The sequence below is a fragment of the Magallana gigas genome, chromosome 7 (genome assembly GCF_963853765.1).
Source record: "Magallana gigas chromosome 7, xbMagGiga1.1, whole genome shotgun sequence".
Taxonomy (NCBI): domain Eukaryota; kingdom Metazoa; phylum Mollusca; class Bivalvia; order Ostreida; family Ostreidae; genus Magallana; species Magallana gigas.
In genome coordinates, this window is record NC_088859.1 from 39,293,432 (window position 1) to 39,321,310 (window position 27,879).

General features: G+C 32.4%; 1 protein-coding gene across 6 annotated transcripts in view; it reads right to left on the minus strand.

Moving 5' to 3' along the window:
- The window catches only part of LOC105322392 (leukemia inhibitory factor receptor), an 81,254-nt gene that overhangs the window by 49,328 nt on the left and 4,047 nt on the right, over nt 1–27,879 (minus strand). The window contains exon 1 of one of the 6 annotated variants that reach the window (XM_066067258.1): nt 21,422–21,776. The exons of 1 other annotated variant lie outside the window; for it this stretch is intronic. The gene's annotated coding sequence lies outside the window, so the exon portion shown is untranslated. Of the gene's footprint in view, nt 1–21,421; nt 21,792–27,879 lie in introns of those variants that run through there. 4 more of the 6 variants (XM_034458678.2, XM_066067259.1, XM_066067261.1 and 1 more) reach the window with 4 other exon arrangements.

Here is a 27,879-nt window from a genome sequence, read left to right on the forward strand (position 1 = left end):
AAACAAGAAATTATATGGAATACTTCATCTTAAAAAAGAACCATACTGATGGAAAACTTATGTGAATACACATATTTTTATTTTTTATCTTGATTTTTCATCTATCGATAAAAGCAACAAATAAAATAAGCGAATCCATTACCCTGACCTACAAATATTATGGATAACAACAAAGAGAAAACCAAAGCAATGAATGTTACCAGACTGAACCAAGACAAGGTAGCATAATAGTTTAAAGGAATGAATCGAGGTGAAAGCTTGAAAGTGTAAGCTCTTCCATCAAGTTTTTTACAGGTAGACTAGCTGCAGGTGATATCCTTAGATGATAGAATGCTAACACATTAGATGTAATTATAAAATAATGGCAATTAAATAAACCTTTTTACAATTAGACCAATATATCTATTTTTAAATTCATTGCACCATTTGTCACAATCTATAATTCTAAAAAAACGAAGACTTCTATTTTCAATTCTTCATTCAAATACATGTATTTCACAACTGTTGCTTAGTTTGTTGAATTATAATATCTACCTTGTACCTTAAGGAGAATTAGGCTTACATTTGCCTGCTGCCCAATCCAGTAAGGTTTAATGTTTACATAATAAAATATGTTCATACCAGATCATAATAATCATCCAATATGAATTTTATTTTCCCGTCATTTGAAAATGGTTGTTATATATTTTGACTAAAGATATCAATCCTTTCATCACCATTCTGTCCTGATAAAATTACTAATTAGGACTTTACTTAAAGTTTCCTACCAATAATGAAAAAAAAACTACCAAAATTCATTAAAAGGACTATATATGATAAGGGCCTAAAATGGCCTCCTAAAATGAACATCATCATTTTACTGTAAATCTTTTATTAAAATTCGCATTTATATCTTCCATTATATTTCTTTTTAATATTTGCTTTGTTGAACATTATGATATTACAGAATATCAAGTTTTTTTCTGCACAATGTTTTTTTCCACAAATCAGAACATAGAATTGGATATAAAAATTTACGCCACTCAAATTTTCACTATTTCAAAGTCAATGTGAACAAGTGAAAAGCTGTCAATGTGACAGCAAACCAGGTTTTCTTTTATGTAAACTGTATCCATAATCCATGTCAACCCTTATCCAGTGAAATGGAGTACCCTACATGTATATGCAACATTTTGCCAAAAAATGACTAAGTTCAAAAGCTAGTATTATTTTCATAAATTATCAGAAATCAAAATCCTAGCAATATGCACATCTCTGATATATGTACAATTGATCTGCAAAAGAACAACTTCCTATCTTGAGAACTGTAGGAGGAGTTATCCGTACAATGAGGGTACCCTATATGCAATATTTTGCCAAAAAATGACTAAGTTCAAAAGCTAGTATTTTTTCGATAAATTATCGGAAATCAAAATCCTAGCATTATGCACACCTCTGATATATGTACAATTGATCTGCAAAAGAACAACTTCCTATCTTGAGAACTGTAGGAGGAGTTATCCGTACAATGAGGGTACCATATACGCAATATTTTGCCAAAAAATGACTAAGTTCAAAAGCTGGTATTTTTTCGATAAATTATCAGAAATCAAAATCCTAGCAATATGCACACCTCTGATATATGTACAATTGATCTGCAAAAGAACAACTTCCTATCTTGAGAACTGTAGGAGGAGTTATCCGTACAATGAGGGTACCCTATACGCAATATTTTGCCAAAAAATGACTAAGTTCAAAAGCTGGTATTTTTTCGATAAATTATCGGAAATCAAAATCCTAGCAATATGCACACCTCTGATATATGTACAATTGATCTGCAAAAGAACAACTTCCTATCTTGAGAACTGTAGGAGGAGTTATCCGTACAATGAGGGTACCCTATACGCAATATTTTGCCAAAAAATGACTAAGTTCAAAAGCTGGTATTTTTTCGATAAATTATCGGAAATCAAAATCCTAGCAATATGCACACCTCTGATATATGTACAATTGATCTGCAAAAGAACAACTTCCTATCCTGAGAACTGTAGGAGGAGTTACCCGTACAATGAGGGTACCCTTTTGGCAGCCGCCCGCCCGCCATCCGCCCGCCCGCCTGCCATTTTCACCATTTTAATAACCGGATTTTTCCGTTGGAAAACCCGGTTAAAAATGATTCATGCACGATTGTTTTAATATGTGAAGTAAAGGAGAAAAAAACATCTCAATTCTAACTCTTAATGAAATACATGTATTTAACAATGAAACAATTTACACGATATCCGTAATGAAAAATAATTACCATTTATTATTTTCAGAAATATACCGGTAAGAATCATAGATCAGTAGATCATGTACTACATGTAGTAGCTTAGGTATAATAAGACATTGGTTTATGCAAGGTACAGTACTAATCAATTTATTTCGCTTGTCAATGGATTATTAAAGAAACAATGAGGCTTACATACCTGTTTACTGACCACAGTTCACCATGCATTTACTTAAATATTTGTTTTATAAGCAGACAAATTGGAGACGCGAGGAAAAAACCTGATATAAGGTACCATAATTGCAATTATAATTACAATTGAGTCATTTAAAATTTAAATCTATGATTTACTTCAGCCAAAATCTATTGACCAAATTGACAATGTAGCATCAAACCTTGAAGTTTCTCCATCATCATGAAAAAATGGCAAGTTTTCAATAATTTCAATACCAAAATCTTGGAAGAAAACCAAGCAAATTAGAGCTGTCTGTCAGATAAACATATGGGCAAAAAGACAATGGTACCTGCCAATTCATCAGTAGGGGACTAAAAACATGAAACATCAACACCTCTTCCTTATATACTTTAACAATGTTGAGAACACTTACATTCTATTTTAGATGCAAGCATTGATCATCTTTAAATCAGGGTGAATTGTGAACGTTTGAAATATGTGAATTCTATTTTTTTAAGAGATTAAGAAATACTTTTAAAATATGCATTTATATCTTCTAAGAGCTTAAAACATGCAAAAATACCTTTTACATATGCTGTATGTGTCCACTATAAGCAGCCAGGGCTTTGCAACAAAGGGGAACAACTCTTTCATGTCAATAATCAAGTTCATTTCATTAGGTGCCTTAGATCACCATTTTGTAATATATTACTTGCGTCCACCAGTTATGTGTTGAGAGATACCTTGCAATTGCCTTTATGTTGGCAAATTAAAAGAATACTTACGAGATGCCAAAATGTGAGCATTTTTCATAACTCAAAAACCATAGTCTTGGGTTACCTAAACACGTACTAATATCTGTAATTTCTTATTTAATTAAAATTTAATGTTTTCTCATTAGGATTATTTTTTTCCCTTGATATTAAGAGTAAAGAAATTAAAAATCAAGATCAGTACAGCTTAAAAATAAAGAAAACTGTTCCAGTGGCATAGCTAGGGATGAGATATTTGTAAGCAGGGGGTCTCCAGGGGTCCGCTCCTTTCTTTGCCCATTTTTGTTTCCGGTTCATACAATCTGAACCACAGAAACTGGGAGCAACAGTTCCGGACTTGTTAGAAAGTTGCAATTGATGGTGCACAAAAAAGTTTTGGACTGATTAACCTCATTTCCACACAAACTGTGTACAAATATTTGATTCCAAAAAAATTCCTCAGAAATTTTACTATAGATATTGCCACTTCACTTACCTCTTATATTCTTTTAAACACCATCACCAGTCCCGTAAAGTGAAGTGGTGCAGTTTGTTTACATGTAAAGTGGCGACTCCTGAACTGCAGGTGAATTTAACATACATGTACATGTACTTCATTTTCCAAGGTTAGTTAGCATGTTTTTAAGAAAATCTGAGGCAAGTGATGTGACAAGTAGTAAATTGCCTGAAGAATCTAATATTTTATCACAGAATTTGTGTGGAAAAGGATTAATCAGTCCAAAATAGGTGCAATTTTTATGCACCCTAAATTTGATTTTTTTTAACACGTACGGAACTGTAGCTCCCAGGTCGTCCATTCCAAACTTTTCAAACCGGGAGCTACAGACCTACAGATATAGTTCGGGATGTTTTAGGAAAAGTTCGGCTGAAATGCAAAAGGTTGTCAGGATTTGAAATGAAAAAATGAAAATGCTTTTAAAAATTTTGAGATTCAGAAAATAATATGTAAGCATTTGCTTACAATGCTTCAATGTAGCTACACCACATGAAGGTTTCTTAGTTAATATATTTGTAGTACTGTACATGAACTAGCTAAATTGAAATTGATTACTGAACAGAATGGTAAAGTATGTTTCTGTAAATTTTTAAGCATTCCATGATCAAGAAAAAGTTCAGTATCTTAATCCTCAACTTATACTTGAGTGGTATTGGTCATTGATTGGCATTTCCACCAGTTCAGAAAGACACCAGCCTTCCATTCATTCTATATGAGATGCACAGAGCAATACAGAAACACAATGAATCTCACCCCAAAATCTATGGAGAAAAATGGCCACCTGAGTATACTGAGTATACATATAATTCTGTGAACAGTACACAGAATGGCAATTTGAAAATTATAAAATACAATGTACATAGAGAAAAATACATAGGGAGGAAATACATAGGGAGGAGGCAAATGTGTGACCTCTGTAGTAAGCTATCCAGGGAATTACTTGATTGCTGAGGCAAAAATATAACAATATCAACACCCTCTCAAATTTGACTCTTGACCTTTGACCTCAAAATCAGCAGTGTTAACTACTACACAATGGAAACCTATGTACCAAGTCTGCTCTCTGACATCACTAGGTCTAAAAGTCAACTGACCAACATCACAAAATATGTTCCTTTGATATTTTTTTAAGGGTTAACATTAAAAATCTTAATAATAGTCTCCTACCAGTGAAACCAGAAGGGACAATAGTCTTTATTGCTGTCTTTCTGTCAGTCTGTCTCAGTCCATCATGCAAACTTCATTTTCCAGACTCTTTTTGAAAGCTTTGTAAAAAATGATTTTAAACCAAATATTGTAACAAAATTTGACCAGTGATAAGTTTTAAATCAACAAATGAGTCAGACATGCAAATCAATTAAATCTGGTCGGGTAATATATATATACACATGTATATTAGATATTGGAATCTCTGCACAAAGCAGAGAACACTCGGCCATAGATACACATCTACAGAGTACTGCTGCCTTTGGACCTCAGTATAAATTTTTAATGAGGGATATGAATATTTCATCAGTGTCTGGCTTCTAATTACTTGTGATTCATGCCTCAAAGATGCACAGGAAGCTATCATTTCTACAAACCCTACTGCCATTAAACCCATCAGCTGATGCAGCCTCCACTGATGCCTAGGAAGTGGAGGCCCAATGTACAGGCACAGATCAACTATCAAAGGAATTCCACTCTTTAATGGAAACTTTTTTTTTCTATTGTGTTAAATGATCATTCTGCATGCTGGCTCCTTTAAGAGAATGATTCATGCAATGTAATTTGACCTGATACCTGGATTGGAGATGAATTTATATTATTATATTATTGTTTTATCTATTCCAAAAAGATGACTTAGTTTACTTCTAATCTGGAGGAAAAAACCCTACACCCAAATTAAAAAATATTATAATTAATGAATGTAGAAACATTTTTAAGGAATGGGGAAATGATTTATCTACAAAATTTTTAAATATGATAATGTGTTGTTTTTAAAAGCCTTTAACTATATATAATGCTAAAGTAGCATTAATATCTTAACCTACCATACATTTGTGTAAGTATCGTAACTGATTTATTTTAAAATACCATAGGTATACAATTTACTTGTTTTAACATCTCATCGAGAATATTTTTAATCATCGTAAAGCCGAAGGTATTAAAATGGCTGTTGTGGCTCTCCATATCAAATACTAGGACTTTTGATATTTTTACTCAGATTTTCAGTGACTGACAGCAAAGTATAAAGTTCTAGGGAGCACAGACAATACAGCGCCACTGAGTCATATTATATTATCGGCTGAGAAAAAAATTGCAAAATGACATGGTGTCAATGCAAGCAAATTTGCTCATTATAAAACAATTTTGAAATGCGTTCAAGCTCAAAATATGTGCAATTGGAGCCAAATTGAAACCTTAATTAATATATTATATTAAATCTATCAATTAATTTAAATTTCAAATCTTTTACACCACAAAAATGGTTCAGGAAATTATATACCACAGATGGTCATAATAACCAAGTGTTTATAGCATGAAGGTGAGAGAAATCTTCATTATTTTAACCATAAAGGTGCTGTTATTCAAACATTATTCCAGAAAAAAGATCTCCAGAAAATAAGAAATTATAGCCACTAAATTACTTGAACTAAAAAAGAGTAACATGCAATGAGTTATGATTTAATAAAACATTGTACGTGTGAAATCTATCTAGCTTAAGAGCTATTGACCGTTTGACCATCACTAGAACTCTTTGGCAGTCTAAGACAGTGACAAACTTAGAGCTATAGTGTGCCCAGTCAGGTGGATAGATATTGATTTTGTGCTTTGACGACACTTTAAGACAGGGGGTCTTTATTTGTAATTATGTAGCATTAGTGGTGGCTTATGGGTTTAATCAGATGCAAGTCCGAGTGCACAGGAATCAATCAATGAGGCCGCTGACGGAAGCCTGGGTCTCATGCAGGTTTCTCATACTCAGGCAGAATGACCTTGGGTGGGTATAGAGTTGGGGCAGCATTGCATTTTTCCTACCTAGCATATAAATTGTTGTACATCACACTAAATTCTGTAACATTTGAAAGTCCTCAGAAAAGTGTTCAGTCTCCCAATTTCAAAACCCTTTTACACAAAGTGCCATCATTTAATATGGTTTCCATACTGTGAAGCACAATTTGTTACTTACAAGTCACTCATTTTTGGTGTAAACATATTGTTAATATATTACTAAAACTTGAAATACATTTGTATTTTTCTGTACTCATATTTTAAATTACATGGTATTTCATTGCTAAATCAAAACACAACAATTCAACATCTAAACAGTTTTACATTGGTATTTCATTCCTTTACATTGCAAAATTCTTAATTTATTCTAAACGCAGAGAAATTGCAGACTACCAATAGAAGCATTAGTATAATTGTTACAGTAACATGTTACATTAACGCAAGACCGACACTTTATTCAAATTAGTAAAATGCTAACTCTAAAAAGGTACCGGTAGACATCCAGCATGAAATATAATCAAGAGATCAAATCACTTTTTATAGATATACCATCCCAAATTAACTATGCATGGGTAAATCAAGCTATTCATCAGCTTTTCATTATATTTCTTTTTATTTTTATTTTGAAATGATTTTTTGAATAATTTATGCATCTTGAAAAATGCTCCTATTTTCAAAGGTATTCAATTTGACAACTTCGAATTTTTTAATTAGTCAATACATCCTTTCAAAAGAGGGATATCAATAACTTTTAAAATTATATCTAAATTAAGCCCAACACATGCTATTTAAATAAATATTTGATTTGAAGTATTTGATAGATCACATATTCTAGTATGCACAAATTACATTAAAAAACAAAACAAAACAGAGTCAGCTGCAAAATGCTATGCAATTTAATTGACCTCACTTCACAGGATATTCTTTTTCATCAATATCTGTAAGAATAATTTCAAAGTAATCTTTTGTTTGTATTCTTCTTTCAAGTATTAATAGCTAGAATCGATTTTGTCATAAAAAGGATAGAAGAGAATGACACAAACACTGTTATCACAAAACAGTATGTAAATCAGCTCATAAAATGACATTAACCATTGCAAGAACATTTGCAAGCTAAAAATTGAGGATGTGCAAAACATTTCATGAAAGGGCCATGCAGAGTGGCAGCTCAACTTGATTACCAATGCAGAGAAGCATCAGGGAACATGTGTTCTGGGCCTCCCCACCCCTGATACTGGATCTGTTTGATGGTAGAGATAGTCCCCATCCTTTGGGATTCTTCTTTTGTTTGACAGTCTAACATTTAATAAAAGGTCTCTACAGCCCACAAGACAATGGGTGTTCATCAGACTGCTATCGGTTTAACAATCAATTTCCTTATTGTCACATTCTTTGGCATGTTTTAACACCAGACATGATTCCACTGCGGAGGATTAGTAACCATGCAACTGCACTGTGACTAACACCATTCAAATGAGCCAGTTGCCAAGGGAACCCAATTTCTTTGATCATAAGAAATCCAATTTTAATTAAACTAATACATGACACAACACAAAAATCTTTTTTTTTTAAAGCTCTTACAGCAATCATAAGTGCAAGATTTAAAAACAAAACTACATGTATTAACCTTTAAAAAAAAAAAGAAACATATATCAAGTATCAAAAATTGTATCATTTAAGTGAGCGTCTCAGAGAAAGTCATGCAAAACAGTCCACAAGCATGGTTGATGTATCGATATCAATTTTGGTGTGCAACATAGTATTAATATGGCATATAATTTACCACATATGTTTTTGTCATGGTTGGCATAGTTCATGAGTAAAAGGCATGTTACTAAAAATAGAACAAGGGGTCAAAAATGGGAACAAAAACCATGAAATCTACACATATTTCAGGACCTCTCAACTTAGAGTGATAATACATGCATAGAAACTAGTTATAGGGGGTAAAAGCATGTTGTCTAGCATTTCATCTGGGGTGGTACATTTATATAGAACTTATCTAGTTTAAGTACAAAAAGGTCATAAACTTTTCAAATTGCTACGTTTAATGAAACGTTCAAATTTTATCAACTTACAAAGCATTATTTTGGGGTCTGTAAACGCTTCAATTTCTTTTATTGCAATTACACCTATAAGTACAGACCATGAATAGTACAATATAAAAAATCTGACTTTGGACTCTATAATATAGGTCAGATATGAGGTCACCAATAAGACTGGTTTTTTCATTGATCTTTTATCAAACTGAAAATCCAGTTCTCTTAATTCATAAATTGGCAAAATTCTAATCCATTTCTATCACAAAATTATAAAGTAGAATAAAACTTCCAAATAAAAAATCTTTTTGCATATTAACTGTGGCAAACACAATGCTATTTCCATGTTCGTTATATCTCAGTTGTAAATAACTGCATTTGAGGGAAAAATATAACAAAACAACAAACTTTGATCCATTTAATTATGCACAATTTGGAAGTCTCATGGCATTTCAAATTATCGGTCAGTTTATATATTTCCTGCTGTAGTGTCAACTATAATCGTACAATAATTGCCTGAGAAAATTTATCCATGACAAATATTCTGTAATTTTGAAAATGGCTTATGTAATTCAGATAACATTCATATTTGAAAGGAATTATCGATAGATTTGGAAAAGTCCTAATCTCTTCTTTGCTTTACTGAAGTTTAGATTATAAGGAGCAAAAAAATATGATAGTACACAAAAACGTCATTAAGTGTTTCATCGATATCACACTGAAAAAGATTGGGATAAAAATTCAAATGCTTCTTCATCAAAACATACACTATAGGTTTCAGACCACCACCAAATTAAACAGGAATCACTTTTTTCCAGAATGAAAATAAAAATGTGCAGAGAAGGGGTAAATTGTGAATAATCACGGAACATGATTGAATTGTCTGTGTAATGGGTGCTGGTGGACTGACATCCTCCTCAATAAAGGGCTGGTTAATAATGTTAAACGTAAAAGCTTTCTTGTAGTGAATGTGATAAAGCGTGCGGACAAACGTTTCTCTGAGCACAGATTTGATACGTATCGCACATCAGATCGACAGAAGGCTTCCCAGTGACTGATACATTTCCTAAATTACACAACATCTTAAATGCAGGCTTGGATCCTTTATTTCCATACAATGAGAGACTTTTGTCGACTCTAGTAGAAAGTGGTACAAATAAAGTTGTAATTCTTGGCAGCTCATTTGCATTGAAATAAAGAAACTACATGGTAATTTACATCGTCTGACAAAATATTACACTTGATTGAAAATGAGATTAACACACATGACTGCACTCTTCCCATAACTCTATCTACAACCCCATTCTGCGTCTATTTTATTCCTCAATAAATCATTCCAGTTTAAACCTGTATGTTGTACAAAGATATCCAAATATAATTCTACCTATAATATTTTTTTCTTGACAACCGAAGCTTTGAGTAAAAAAAAAATAATTTAAGAGAACATTTATTCTATATTATTAGCTTCTATATAAATGTTTTTAGTCAACACAGTTGTATTTCCTATGACCTTGATTATAAACAATGGTCAATCATGTCAAGGTTGATCAATGCGAGTACAAAAAGCGACAAGTATTCGATCCTTTTAAAGGAATAATCCGCATATGATATCACAGATCAGCTTCATGTTAATGTAATATGAAAGCAATAAACATGATAAAAAGGATATATGGCACGTTTTGTTGATTTCCGAAATAGCAAGGAATTAATAAAGCTTACTCTTAGTAGGAGAAGTTTACTTCTGATTAAAATTTTTAAAGAAAAACATGATTTGAATCATTATATAACTGTATAAATCAATGTTTTGATCTCAAGGCACACGCTTAGATTAATGTTATTTTTAGTAATCTACATGTAATTAAAGATTGAAGCTATCACTGCAGAGTAAACAAAGTAGTGCGAGGCTCAATGCATGAGCAAATAGTAAAATTTGCCGGATGCCTTTAATGGACACAACTGTGATTGGCCGAAGCCTTTCACAAAAATGATAGCAATTTATGGAAGGGGGTATTCTGCAAAATTCAGATATCTTGTGTTACATGTATTATAATACCATAGGGTGAAATTCTATTACAGAAACATGCAACTGTGCTCTCCGACAATACTTAGTTAACAATAAAATCTCAGATAAATAATAGGAAACTGTATATTTTTGTCAATTTCCCTGCTCTGTGTCGATATCTGCCTTTTTTGCATTGTTTAGTAGACACCAAACACTTTGAATGGATACCTATCTAAAGTAATTTAGTGACCAAACTGCCAGTCCAAAACTGCTTCCAAAATATCATCAATGATAATGTGACATAAAATGTTTACTAAATCAAATCTATCAAAAGTGCTTCTATATTCATCAAATGAAAATAAGGATTAGAATTTTCATTCACAAAAGGATCAAACATATTTTTGCTATATTTAGTTTCTATTAGCCAACAGAATATTCGTCATGCTGAAGTACTAAGTAAAATCCTGAGACTTCCAAAAAAATATCTTCCAAAATGATATACATAGAAGTGTTAGTCTGATAGTAAACATTAAATTGTACTCCAACAATAGCAAGTTTATCATTCAAACAAAACGTATCATTAAAATATTAACAGACAAAACCAGAATAGCTAGAATATTCCCTCAGATGAGAGCAATTTCTGAACTGTCCAAGAGCCTGATCAAGACAGATCGCGAAAACCTGACAGTTCACGACGATGATTACTTTCTCAAGATTCCGGACACAGATTAATGAAATTCTCAATTATAAGAAAATCAATATACTACAGAAAGCAAGCCCTGGACTACTTATTAATGAAAAGAAAATGAGACTCTGATGTGCAGCTCCACTTTGGTTTCAGGGTAAACATGAAATGAAAATCATCCTGGTGACAGCTCCATAATTTGCTTGTTGCCAAACTGTCCCAACTTGAGGATTGTATACTTGACATAATGGATCTGCAATCTCTCATCCATATTCTTTCTTGAATATTTCCATAAAACTAAAAGGAACCCTTATTTTTTTTGTTCATTTTCTAGCTTGCGTTTCGTGAAACTCTGCAGACGGCTTGGCAAAGTGGGAATACCAGCACACGAGAAACCTTTCAATTCAATAACCGACATTGACGTTCCTCATAAGAAGTGGACGTAATTTCCATTTCATGCAATTTCAAATCCCTGATAGACCTTTCTAAGAGTGACTATTAGTTTGCTTACTTTTATGGCCTTTTTTAGCGCCCTCACACTGATGCATACCAATGCTACGAATCAGAATATAGATGTTCCATTTTCCCTGTTTCATCCCACATTTACATATCACAAGTCCTAAATCCCAACATTGGCAGTACAATAAAATGAACACAGTATTCTAGAGTTAACAAAGTGTTTTATCTGTACAGCAATATCCCTTGGGAAATGAATAACAGAAGCTATACAGCAGAGCACATCTAGCTTCTCATCTGCATTCTTTCAGTATGTTTGCTGAGTGACACAAAATACTTATCTTTGATGATACATATCATACATCACATATTTCTTTGATATATAAAAGGATAGAAGAGTAACAAAACCTGAATATAGACCTACATTTGATTTCATTCTAGACTGCTCAAAGCAAAAATGGAATGCATTAAAAGTCTTTTAATTATTCATTTGCAGCAATATGAAATCAAGTCCCAACTGATGTGAGGGGAATAGTGATGTTTATAAACTGACCAATACACCAAGCTTTGACATTGCTATGGTGTAATCCTGCACACATAAATTATCTAACCAAAGAGCGGTCAGGAATTGGCAAATGAAAGTTCTATTTAAAAAAAGAGATCAATGCTAGCCCCAAACATACTACGGTAGTCTTTTTCAAGTAGCTCAGGAATTTTTATTGTTGAGTAGCTTTGCAGGAAAATTTTTTCTCAAATATAATGACTTGGCACTCATCAGAGTGTAATCATATTTACTTGATGTCATATATGACACAAATTTTCTGATCCCATTGAATAAGAATGTTACGTTGATTTGCGGGAAGGCAAGCAAAATTTGATTATACCAAATTAATGAACTTCATTCCTAATACTGAGTTTCCTACCGCGCAATTGAATTTATTAGGATCTTTGTAAAGCAACTGCATTTTTTATGTTAATTAAATGGTAATTCGTGTGTCTATTGATATTGTCAACATTGGTGGTCCAATGCCATATTAAGCATCGCCCATGTAAACCACCTACTTTTACCTACAGGTAATTTTTTTTAGGTAATCATCAATAGGATGATTGTTAAGTCAGCCTGCATGCTGACTAATTAAGTTAGGATTAAACTTCAATTGCACTTGTGTAAATTGGATTTCTGAGAAGGAATTAGACAGTCCTTGTTAGAGAAATTCAAAGATTTCAAAAAAAAAAAATGGTCAGTTTCTTGGTCAAACTGTGCATCGTTGTTTTGAAAGACTGTCCATGGGTATCGTCACAGGCTGGAGTCTGCATATATATATATCTTCCCGATTCTCTTAGTGAGACTGGAGAGGAAATATATTGGCAGTGGTTTCCGACAGGACCATGAAATTTAGAGAGCAATCTTTGCAAAGTGTCACAATATTAAGTAATAAGTAGATTTGCAGTCATACATTGTATGTACAAGCCTATCTCCACACATGTACATATACAGTCATAAAAATAAGTGTGCAAACTAAATATACCCTTGCATATTATTATTGTTCTGGAAACTACATGTCTTGTATTTTAAAAGATTGTGTATTCACGTTTGACTTAAAACTAATATTCAGCTGGCTGACTTTCTTAGCTTTTTAAAAAGCTAACCTTGTTTAGGACTTAAGGTGGTATGCGACATCTATCGATATAAATGTGGATTAAAGTACATTATAATTAGAATACTATCACTGGTTTAGAATTTTCACATTTACAATATTTAACCAAAAACTAGCTTTTAAAAATATTTGGAAAGGTAAAATTTGTAAAACCCACACCGGGGTTCAAACTCATGACTTTCAGGTTTGTGTTAAACCTCTCTAACCCACTGCGCTATGCTGTTAGTGGACATTATTGGGAAAGAAACTATTTACCATTGTTTTCCCTTGGACTGAAATGTCACATTTTCATTGGTTTAAACATAGCACGTGATTGCCTCATATATCTCTATATTTGTTCTGTGAGAAATAATATTAGGCAATATGGCCGTCATTGGTTGACGCCGCTTCGCTTACTCATTTCGACATTTCATAGTATTTTATACATAAACTGCATGCCGTAAGTTCTTAAAGTATTTGGAGTAGTTGCCCTTTGAAATTCTTTAAAATTAGAGTAGTTGCCCTTAGAATATTGACGTCACATTGTTTTGTCTGGAGCAAAACAAAATGGCAGCGTCGAAATTTGCTCAAATCTCTGCAGAGGAAAGGGGGAAAACATTTAAAATTGAATAGCAACAAAACATTGTAAGTAAACATGGGTGAAGCAAAGATTTTGAAAGAGTATTTGTAAGGTGAGATTGAAAATTTTGAAGAGTTTAAATGAGTTAAATTGGACGAGATGTAAGGCATCTTTTACATGGCTATGCGTAGATCATCGCTATTTGTGAATAAATATGTCGCTTGAAAGTCCTCGAGAAAACAAAACACTTATTAGGTTAGTTACTGACTCACTACGGAAATATATTGGGTTGATCAATCTCATAGAAGGCTCGGCTTCGCCTCGCCATCTATGAGATTGATCAACCCAATATATTTCCGTAGTGAGTCAGTACCTAACCTAATAAGTAATAGTATATCATTACATGTACAGTTTATTTAATTGTTAATTTCGATAAACAATACGTCACAACATGGAGGTGTCCCATTCCATCTTAAATAGATATTGGATGAAAATATTAAGCTTGTTCAAAACTCATCTTCTTCTTTTTTCTTCTTTTTTTTTTTGAAGAAAAATGGATTGAAACCGAGCTATTATATACAACTGTCATTTGGTTATAAAAAATTTGTCATGTAATTTAAAGCTCTCTTTGTTATATCAAAGTCATATCTTTTCTAAATTAAGGTCAGACGATATGTTCCGCGAGTATCTTTATTGTATCTCCTCATAATAAAGAGTTCTAATAAAATTATTATTATTATTTATGATCATTTTTTAAATGATTAAAATTTTATTTACATATAGGTATATGCCTAGATGGCTGAGTGGTTAGGGCGGTGGCTGCTCACTGCTAGGGACGTAGGTTCCAGAGGTCACGAGTTCGTTCCCCAGCCAAGGCCGAGGTGGATCTCCAATATAGTATATTTCGATGTGCTGTATATTTCTATATTTTTATATCTACAATTCAAGTGTATTTTCAAGAAGATTATATTGGAAATTGCATACCCTAATATTTTGCAGAAATGCCTGGTAAGGTATCCTAATTTTTTGCAAGAAAGGTTGTCAAGGTAGTTCCTAGAAAAAGTTATATAAAATTGAGAAATGTGTCATCTGACCTTAAGGGCAATAGATATTACACTTTTCCTGTTTATGAACTGTTTCAACTAAAGGTAGAATTCTGTCAAAGATATTCAATAACATGCAGTATTCAAATCCTTATTTTATGTACCGCTATGTAATACATTGCATTATGTAATGGATATACGCCAAAAACAGAGAAAATATAACAGACAGTTCTCAGCCCTAACGGGCCTTGAAACTCTGATATTTTTCATACATACCGTAAGTGTTTGAGGCATATATAATACTAAAAACACTGACATTGGATTTCATTGTGATTAACCCGAGGCAGTCCAATTTCGAAGGATATCAGTACTGTAACCACTGGTAATGGTCCAATATCAAGAAGCTCACTAATATCGGACTGTCACAGGTAAAATTTTAGACTGATGGAACACAGGAATGACATCACAGCAGTGTTTTAACTTATAATCTCAATTTAATTCTCTCTCAATGTTTATTCTTCCATTTACCTTATTACCTATTTGCTCACAGTACTATATTATTTGGTAGATTTTCTGTCCAAAGAGCATTATATACATGTACATGAAGAAATCAAGAATTGATATACATGAAAGTCTGCCAGTTGTTTGCAAAAGCTGACCCTTACCTTTTCTTTGCATTACTTTAACAAAAAGCCAAGGTATTCATGTTCTACAATGTTCCCAATATTGACTTTCCCTGAATTCTAACAATAAGACTTAAATGTCATTTATAATTGTTTGGTATTTGTCATCAATTGTTTCATCAAATCACATACTAGGGTCTTAATTTAGATACTCGGGCAATATAATTCTGGCAAATTAATTAACCAATTTAAGAGATTAAAAAATCACACAGTACCGTTTCTTCTCCAAGAAGAGGTTGTTTGCAAAATGTTTTGTTTATTTGGACAAAGCTTCAATGATTTAATCACCCACAAATTGTCATATAAATCCCATTTCTATTGCCCATCAAAATTTTCTTAAATGAATAAAACATGAGGTTATGTAATCTCCAACACGGAAACTCATGCAGTGTAAGATACCAAATGATTTACATATATATTTATGTGGTCCTAAATAATACCAATTAACATGAATAACAACTGCATATGTACTAACATAAACTAGTTTTGGGACATGCATGCAGACACAAGATTTTTGTAAATTATTTCTAAATAGGAAGCTGATGCAGTGAAAATCTAGTAAAACAGCATGGAGCCCCATAAATATCGGAGTAAAACAGGGATGGATTAAGGTGGTATGGGACACCTCCATGTTGTGACAATACTATTTATTGAAATAAACAATAAAACCAAGTGTAATTTTATAAATAGTTTCCTTCTCATAATTGTCACATATAACAGCATAGGCAGTGGGTTAAGGGGTTCACTAGGAAACTGCAAGTCATAAGTTCGAGTCTCAACAGGGATTTTAAAATATTTTACCTTGCTAACAATTTTTATAACATTTTTTAAAGTTTAAAATATTGTAAAATTTATAAATTCTAAACCGGTGAAGCATTTTAATTATAAACTTTCATCCAAATCAATATCGACAGATGTCCCATACATGTACTATCACTAAAGTAGATAATCTCAGGCATCATTTAGTGTGACTGTGAATGAAATAGGACAAAGGGGCCAAGTGTTGGATTCATAAAAATGAGAATGATTATAACATTCAAGTAAATGATTGGTACACATGTCACTATCATAAATGATTTACTATGTACTTATATATATCCTATTCCATTAAAATTCACTGATGGTCTTTTTCATGGAGCACTAGTTCATGATAGTACATTAGTGTGTTTACAATGCACTGTCACAAAGTCAATACCAATCACAAATCATGTTAAATATATATATATATATCAAATTCAATTAATTCCTACAAATAGGTGACAATTCAGCTGAGTACCGGGGTATTACATATGCAGATATTTTAGTTGAAACTTGAAACCTTCAACTTTCTGGTCAGTTTCTATTTTAGGCAAAGGCAATTTCAAGTTAATTTTAAGAATAATAATTACCATATTATTCTGGTCACTTAATGTTGTGTCTTGTGTTTGCCCTTGGACAAAGCAATTTATCTACATTGGCCCAGTCCACCAAGCTAGAAATGGGTACCAGCTTAAATAAGCAGTAGCCCTTTTCACAAAAAGTCTTAAGGTTTTGCGTAAGATTTAAACTTAAGAATATCTTACCAGAAATCTTAAGTGCTTTCCACGAACGCATTCTTAAAGGCCCTGTCACACAAAGCTGCATTCCCACAGCGTGTTCACGGAGTTGTAAAATACATGGAATCGCCGTAGGATTGCAAGGAAACTTCAGAAAAAATGTACAATTTTATTTGAAAATTTTACAAATGGAGATGTCAGGGCATCCTGACGGCGACCGAGGCGTTCTTACGGAGCTCCGACGGCGTGTAACTGTGTTTCCACAGAGTTCTACTTGGCGATTGACTGCACTCTTGCTGAGTGTCCGCCGAGCGCTCATGATGTGCTAGGAGTTTTTAAGGCGTGTCCAAGGCGTGCTCTGGGCGCTGACTGCGTTCACAAGATGTTTTTTAATTCTTGGTAGATTAATAATAATTTGTGCAATTGTATGGGAAACAAACAAGAATTTACAACTAGTAAATAAAAGATAAAAAATTGTTTTGTTTTGATGAATTGGTACATTGTAATTGAAACATAACTACTTCTAATTAATTTGTGAAGGACTAGGACAAAACTCTTAGTAGTTAGATCTATAAGAAAGATCCGTTATTAGTTGTTAGATAACATAGAAAAGATGTGAAAACACTGGAACCAAATGACATGAATTTCAACTATGTCCTTTGATAGGTCCTAGAATAATATCAAATGCTACTTAATTTTTACATAGTCATCCACATCCAGTTTGATAATTACTACATCGCTTGCTATTGTGCAACAGTCATTTTTTCGAGTTTTCGTGGTCTTGATGACAATGCACTAGAGACGCAGTGAGAGCGCGGTACAAACGCTAATAAACGCAGAAGAAACGTGAAGAGAGCCCAATGAACGCAGCAATAGCTCTTTGGGGTCGCTGTGTGAACGCAACCAAATGAAAAACAACTTGTTAAAACGCTGTGGATGCGCAGTGAGAGCCCAATAGAGACGCAGTAAGATCTCAAAGGACTCCGAGAGGTCTCCATGCAAGCGCAATTGACTTATCACTGCGTCTACACTGCGATTAGCTGTGTTCCTTGAGCGCGCGAACGGAGCTGTCGTGGCGCTGTTGGAGACCTTACGGCGTTGTCCCTGCAACCTCTCTACGCTTCTACGGCATGTTTATTCGAACGCAGAGCCACGGCACGCACTTTGTGCATGTTCAAAGTGCGCGCCGTTGCATGGCGCTCTAAAATGTTCTACCCCGATGAACGAAGATGCCGTTATATTGTTAATGCGCTGTAGGAGACTCTACTGCATTTACCTTGACGTTTTACATTATTTAAGGACGCAGCGGGATCGCCGTGAGGAAGCAGATCCGGTGTGACAGGGGTTTAACAGGTTTCACTTAAGAATTTACTTACGAGTTATCCTTTCCCTAGCATCAATTTGAATTCACTTAATAATTCTTATAAAACAGGAAAAACATATACTGTAAATTCTTAATTAAACGCGAGGAATTAATATCGGCGTAAAATCGCAAGAAGCCCGTCTTGCGAATTTTAAAATCTTGCTTTTAATTTTGGGTCACATATAAACAACATGAAACTAAGATAAAATTTTGGCATTCGCGATTTTATGTTCTTGCAATTTGATGGTAAATCCTTGAATAGCAGAATTAAGTACTTGCGTAAAATAAGGAATCTACAGTAAATTAACCAAAATTCTCATAAATTAGATGCAAAACTGAAATTATATACCACTTACATCGAGTGAAATCAATGTTATGTAGTAGAAATCAAAATATGACTTCACAATCACAATGTGTGTTTAGTTTCAACAATAACTGCTATATAATGCAAAATAACAGTATAATGCAGCTCAAAACATTAAATTTAGCTGTTTTTCTTGTATATTCTACATAATACGATTATTATTTACAGTTTTGAAACAATTAAGAGAAGGTATGTGCTATCGTAAAGTTACCACAAATTTTACACGTAAGAATCCCTTAATATGTTTTGTGAAAATGAACAAAAACTTAAGTTTTCACTTAATTACGATAAAAATCAATCGTAAGATTTTTTGTGAAAAAAGTTACTGGAAGTTAACCTGCAATGGACTGGTGTCCCATCCTGGGGGAAGCAATAACTCTCATTTGCATGATGCCATGAAACCGGGAATAATAAGCACCGGCCCTATGCATTTTCATGGCGCAGAGAAGGATTCAACTTTACTAGCTTTTCAGTGACTATATCTGTGCTACAGATAAGCAGATTCAAATTCATTTCATATCTCATTCAGTTCAGCAAGCATATATTATACATGTATCTGTATCTTAGATTCATATCTACACTACATACAAAATTGAATATATTATGAAATAGCTTTGCACTGAATCATTTTATGTGACAGGCTATATTTGGATATTTTTATTCCTTTTTTTGGAGGGGGGAGGGGGGGGGGGGTTGGTTGGACTTACAGGAAAAAGTAACAGCTAGTGCTTTGAAAGGAAATTCATATCAGTTTATATTTAGCATGTACAGTAGCTGCCTTATACAGAAAAAGAAATGTATTTAGGCACTCAATATTTACCAAGGCTGACTTTTCCTGATCAAAAGAATTTTTAAAAGAGCAACTTATTACTCAAGCACAATTAAATGTGTCAATTTTCGCTAAATTAACTCCACATACAAACATTTGAGCATATTGGTAAATTGAATTTTGGAATTAATAGTATTTTAAAAATGTTATTTGGTGAAAGAATGAAACTCATCTCAATTTAATAACATTGTTCTTTATCCATTAATTAGCAACTTAATGTTCTGTTTGATGAAAAAAAATGTCAATCCATAAAATTGATACTGTCAGGTTTATAGTACCCGTAATCAAATTTCATTTTTGTACTGAACTTAATAGATTACCTATCAAGTGAAAAAAAAAATTTAACATAAATCTTTACTTTATATTCTTCCTAAATCAGTTATCTACTGTAGAAGCACATATTTTTCGTTGGGTCAAAATTTTGTTGTTTTTTTAACCAAATAAAATTTCGTTGGCATTTAATTAATCATATCGTAATCTCTTTGTATTCGTTATTACTTGGTTTAAAAATTAGTCATGGATTTAATTTTGTTGATTTAAACTGCCAACGAAAATAACGAAATTAAATCCTCAACAAATAGGCAGGTATTGTAACCCTATTATTCCAAGGGATGAAAGATATTGTATTCATTGTCACACTGTTGTTTAAGATGAATATCACTTTTTAATTCTATGTCCTCTTTATAAACAACTACGAAGTGAATATTGTTCACTTTTTAATAACACGTCATGTATATCTTAAATATAAAATTCTTATCCCAGCAGATGTTAAATCAACAAGAAATATTTATAACTTTATAGGTGATACATTTTACGTAAGAAAATCTATATACTAATATTATTTGTATACTGTATGTATTACTTGCGCCACATGTGGTTTTTGTCAATAAATTGAATTGAATATAATCTAACACAGCTTCTATCTAATACTGTTATAGTACTGTAAGGTTTATGATTTTCAATTCCAAAAAAAACCATGTCCTTTTGTACTAACTGACATACCCATATTACATGAACAAAAAACTTGCATAAATCATACTTTCGTACCTCTTAAACCAAATTTTTTCTCTATAATCTACCTATCTGTTTCTATCTATCGGTAAAATCACTTGACAGGTAGCTAGGCATATCATATAATGATAAAGAAAATAAAGTTACATTCAGGAAAATGTACTTTCATTTATCATTCTATTCTTCTTCTTTGGATGTATCTAATGTACATTTCATTAAGAAAAGACCCCATAACATCATATATTATTAATCTAAACATACACAATCATATTACTGAAACACCCTATTTAAGTGCATTTAGCAGGGACTGTACCAAAATGAATACATGTATAGACCTGCACAACCTTTCAATTTCAAAAGTGGATATGAAACTTCATTGGGATAATTACCAGGAACGAAAATCAACTTTTTTTTTAAAGTTACACAAAGATTTAGTAAACATTAGGACATCCAACTGCTGTTATAACATGCTATTAACATGCTGTTGATTTTCTCAAAGAGTTTTTACCTTGATGAGATCCAACTTCAGAAATTAATGATAAAATACATCTCTCAAGAATTTAATTGTCCATTCTTTAAACACATCCAAGGACTGAAGTCTTGATCTGCTAATTCTCTAGCATGGCTAAACCAGCACCAGCATCTGCTTTATGACAGAGAGCACTGAGCACACACAAATATCCAATACACTGAGCAGGCCTTTAAGACTGTGATGTCTCTTTATACAGTGTCAAACTCTCATATTGCACATTAAGCTGTGATCAATGCGTCGCCAAAGCCAGACTCTTCATTATAATGTCCAGTAGTGAATTAGTCACCCATGAATTTCAATGAAGGAGGCCACAGTTTTGGTCGGGGGAATGGTCATTATTACATGCCAATTTGGATTTCAATAGCCTTTACCCAGAGGCAGTGAAAATTGTTGATCTCAAAGTCACTGGATCAGAAAGATAATAGGTGCTAAGTACTAATATTAACATCAGAAGCTTGTTGACTGCAACAGAAATAAGTACATAGGACTTAGATACTGTCCCACACAATCAGCTAGTTTTCTTACATGAAAAATAAGAAAGTTTTAACATCAAACATTGATTTTTATGTGTAGCATATTTTTCATGAATAGCAATTTTTCTTTTTAGTATCTTTAAAAAAAAGTGAAATCTATATGGGACATCTTAAAGTAAGATCTCATTATCCTAGTTTTCTGCAATCCTTTGTGTAGATTGATCTTTTTTTTCATATTCAATTGCATCCGTGATGTATAAAAATTGTGTCCCTTTGACAAGAGATATACGGTAACTTAAATTGGGATTAATTTCTATAAATTGTTTCATTAAACGAATTTAATTAAAAGATTTTTGTCAAATTTTGCCCATAACGGTACATGTATGCTACAATTGTTTGCATTTTAAAGCATAAAGGTGCAGTCACGTGAAGAAATTTTACGTCCAATTTCAAATCGACCTGCTCAGGCAAGTCAATTGTTGAGGTGGTCACATGATAGGACATAACATCGACCTTTCCATCACTTCAATATGATTATATTGAAAAAGTTTAATTGAAATATTACAGGAAAAAGTCATTGTGACGTCACGATTCTCATTAACAGAAAGTCTACTGAAAATCTGAGGCAATCAGACTTTCAATAGATTTTCCGACTTTGCTTTCAACTTATGTGATCAAATAATACGATTTTAGTTGAAAGTGAATTGGATGTGAAAATTAGATGGAAAGTTGGATGAAATATCGCATCATGTGACTGCACTCTTAATGAAGACTTATTTCCCAAAATCAAAAAAGTAAAAATATATTTACAATAACATGAAAATGAACTTTCAATATGAACTCTGTTGTGGCAAATTATATTTTAAGGAGGCAATGCTTTTTAATGAGAGAAAAATAAAGGGCAATAAATCGACTCATCCAACACATATATTGTTCCACTGGAGGTAAATATAAGTTCAATTTTGTTTTATAATTCAAAGTCCATCAATCTAAACTTAATTTTTTTTTCCACTGATACTGGCTCTATCAACACATAGATTCAGCCAATAATCCTGATCATATACCGGTAGATAAAATTCTTCATACAAGCTTGCATGGTTCTATGTAACTAAGCCCCCCTCCTTCTAGCTACTATTCCCATTGGGTGTGACCCTTCTCTAAACTCAGGTTTTTTTTGTACCGGTATGTATATACATATAAAAATTCTTCATTGTATAATAGGTTATAGCAATTTTAAAATTAACATCCCTCATGATCATGATCATGAAATTTATTCATTTCATCAATGATGAACTTTGAGCCAAATTGGGGCCCCTTCCTGACCTCAGGGGCCATTGTTAGAACATAATCTACCAAACATCAAAGATATTTTTTTTTATACTTTTTCATTCTGACAACAAAAATTATAAATATATTGCTATCTGATTCTTGAAAAAAAAGATTTTTGAAACATTAAACCATATATTTATTAATAAGAAATAAACAGCAATTTAAAAAGTTCACCAGGATATGAAGTTGGTTGGTCACGTGATCAAATCCTGTGAAGCCAAAGGGTTCATATCCTGGTGAACTTTTTAACATTGCTGTTTATTACTTATATTTACGTTTGAAATAGACAATTCATTCAGGACTGTTAAAATTACTGAGATTTTATGTTTTCAATAATCCAAGCGATAAGCACATACCATGATCATTGTGACGTCAAGAAAAAGTTTATAGAGAATTGAACGTTTTCTCTATTCTATAGGTTCATATAAGGAAACATATTTGCAAATGTAAATATATACTTTTAAGTTGATTCCAAGACAAAGGGCATGGCCCTTCATTAGATCTTCTACCTAAAGAGTGTTTTGTACTAATGTTGTTTATTGGAATTCGCTCTGTGGTTCTAGAGAAATTTTTTTTATAAAATTTGTAAAAATTTAACAGATGGACACACAACAGAAAGAGTTATGAGTCACTTGAACCTCAGTTTGGTTCCAGAATGCCAAAAATTTTAAATTGAAGTTACATCCAAAATATCAGTGATTATTTAAAACAGAATTTCAAAACAAGATGGCCACTAGCAAAACATATTCATTGTTATTCTAAAGTTAATAGTGGTTAAAACAATTCATATATTGATTTCCTTTATCAAATATTTCCAAGCTTTAATTACTAGCACTTAAAATCTATCTATTATTTACAGGAAAATGTCAAATTTGCCCCTGGGTCTAAATACTGAGGGGGTAGGGGCTGCTGCACTGAGAAACAGTATGTCATTGTTAATTATCAACCTACATGTATACATGTATATCCTGCACTCCTCCTTAATAAAGTATACAGTGTGATTTTTGCCCCGTGTGATTTTTGCCCTTCTACACTTGCAAACAGTTTCGCTCCGTCTTGAATTTGCCCAGACACTGTTGTATTTTAAAAAAAATATATGAGACATAAGAATTCACCCACTCTTCAATTTGCACGCTGATGAAGAGGGCGAATATTTTTCTGTAAACAGTATATAGTGTTAATTAAGTGATCAGATCCATTATGTATTGTACAGTCTGACAATTAATTACAGAACGGTTATCTACATTTTTTGAATGACAAAACAAAGCATTGTTAACCCATTCACATTTGGAATATTTACGAACTTTTAATGGATAAAATTGTTTTTATTTATCAATTTATACATGAAATATGTAAACCTAAATAAGCAAGAAATATATATGATTATGTTCAAAAGCTTTTGTGCACCATATTATATTTTGATTTGTTTAAATATCTACAATAACTTAAAATCTATCATCTTTTAAACTGCGTCATTTCTGCAGAGAAACTGTGGCACACATTACAATAACCTTCATTACTAACGAGGTTGGAACACACCCTCCCCATCAAGTAACATTAATGTATAACATAAAAATTGAGACACCTGTTATCATAGCCTTCCTGGGCAATCTTATGAAAGAAAATATGTGATAAAATATATCTTACAATACTAAAAAACAGCTTTAAGATAAGTCTATCATGGTATATGGATTGTAAATTTAATCAAAAAATAAAATGCAGGTATGAAAATAGTGAGCGGTGCCAAAAAAATACATAACCTGTATTAGTGGGCTATGTAAATACTATGCAAATGATCTACCAGTATGAACCAGTCAAAAGAAAACATTTTATTGGTTATATTTTATATCCCTCTTTGTCGATGAATATTAATATCTTTATTCGTTCATGTAAAGTGAGTACTAAGAATATAATAAGTACCGGTACATTTTATAAAAGATAACGCCAGATCTTCCATATATTGATCATTAACTACAACTATCTTATTGCAGTCCGACTGCTTCAAAGCAGCAAAGTTAAAACAACTGGAATCCATGCTTGTTCAACCTCAACAGGATAAAATAAGACATTAATAAAGTTCAAGAACTATAGCTATATAAACATTGTCACTTAAAAATCTAAACATTTCTAAATGAACATTGTCACTTCATAAACTGAACATAGCTTAATTAATTATGCATATGAAGGTAGATTTAAAACGTTCAAGGAATGCATGTGTACCAATGAATTCACACATAAACTATCGATTGAAACTGGATAGATCAAATCATGATTTGATTTTGTAAGCAGCTGTATGAACTTAAGATGTCAGGCAGAATTTATTGATCATAGTTTTTGTTGAATATCACATCTATACCGGCACCCCATCTTCTACAAAAAATTGTAGACTCAATTTTTTTGTGCTTTTATACGGGTAAATCAGGTGAGAAGTGTCAGTTGATTCAGATATTTATATAATTATTGTACCTAAACTACGGTAATTATGTCAAAACTTGGGAATTATTTTTTTAGCTCACCTGAGTCAACCAGTAACCTATTGCTGTTTGTCTTTGGTACTCAGGTGACCGTCAAGGTCTGTGGGCCTATTGTTTTTATTACCATTAGTTAATTATCAGCAAAAATAAGTCCTAAAAATCAAGAATTTGAACTGGAAAAGGGGGGAGGGAACAGATTAAAGTCTGGTTTATTTTCATGATAATTTTTTCAAAACAGGTACACTTGAAACTATACCATCTTTAATCATTAAGGTAGTTCAGTACATTCGGCAAACTGTATACAATATGCAAATTAAGAATCCTTGATTCACCCTGATGTGCTAGCTGCTCAATATCCATGAAACATCTTGTACTACCAAGTCCAACAATTAATGCAAACCAATTGTCCATTAATAATGTTATTGATTGTGCAAGCCTGTCAACAATTTACTATTTGAGATTTATTTTCACAGCAATTTCCTGGCTATAAAATAATATCATCTGCAAGATAGAGAGATAACTTACATTTAATATTGATTTCTTGATTACTTTATGCACTTTCATTGGAATTCAATTAAAACAATTTCAAAAATTACAGGTAATTTAAGTGTGAATATCAGGTTCTTTTGGAGTGATATAATTATACTTAAAGCACATTATGAGGTTTTTAGAGAATTACCAAACTCCCTGCTCAATGACGTTAAGGTTTATGGGCAATAATTATTCAGATACTGTTGTATGAAATTATCTTCCACTTCATTTAATTGATGTACCGGTACTCATTAATACCACAAATCGTTACCAGAGAATTTCTTTTGTAAGCAAGCTTTTAGTTAAGGTAATGCCTCTAAAATTTGAATGCTTCCATATTTTTACTGAGGCTGCCCAAAGTTAATTCTACATTTAACGTTACCTTCAAAATACCAAACCTACGAGGAAGGGCGATAAAATTAAAAAAAAGAAAATTGTCAAACAAGTGATTTTTATTTATTTACAGTAAAACAAATACAGGGAGTACCGGTATTCAAGCAACATGTAGACTAGCTGTTTAATAATCTTTCCTGTCAGTTGTGGAAACAATTTCGTTGAGTATTCGATATATAATACATAAAGGCCCTAAACATTTCATATTTCTACAGATTACATTACATGTATTTAGTTGCAAAACATTTAATCAACCTGGTAAAGATAAAATTTAAAATAGGGGGTTGGTTTTTTTCACCAAAAGAGCCCGGCTTTCAGTACTTCAGTACTTTGATTTTTAATGATGATTTCTCATTATAAACCTTCCATAAACCCTTGCGGATAATGTTAAATATATAATTAAACATTGGACAGCCTAAATAAAAATTTGGATATATAAATTACCACTTCATGAAAATGAGACAAAGTAAATCAAATTAAACAAATACAGTTATTTGAAAAATTCTGAAAATTAAATGTGATTTAGAGACAGAACATCTTTACAGTGAATATTTTCTTTATGCAATCGTATTTAAAAAAAAAAACAAATAAATTTTGGCTACAATAGAAAGACCTTAAATTCAAGTTTGTGTGGTTGATTGATTATTCCCTTATTAATTTATTGCAAAAATGGCTAAATAATAAACATAGAAAAATATCTTCAATATATATGCTTTAAATTACTTCAATGGCAGTGACAAGTGGCATGTGTATTATGCAATTCAATCTAAATTAATAATTCTTCAAAAAACTTTGAGGCATTGTGTGCACCAATAATCATTATCATTTTAATACTGACCATCCTGAATTTAAACTCTTATGCTTTAAAAAAAATTGCGAAAAACATTAACCCTGGACACCAAAACCATTGTTAGGATGACTTTGCCAAAGTGAGCAAAAATGCTCTTCATCATATTCATGCACTTAGAACAAAATTCACACGACTCGGAATTATTTTTTTTTTAAAAATGACAGTTTGATCCTTTAATGCTTCTCTGACTTTTCAACATTTAATACTTTTCTACCCTTTGAACCTCATTTGACTTTTTTACATTTCTGTATAAGCCTAGATAATTTCCTATCGACTACTCTAGAAAAATAAGGATCGCCCTCTATTACACTTCATTAAACCTTCTATATTGAGGCATTTGCGAGACGACAAAATATCAATAATTAGGAGACAGTCAGTCATTAG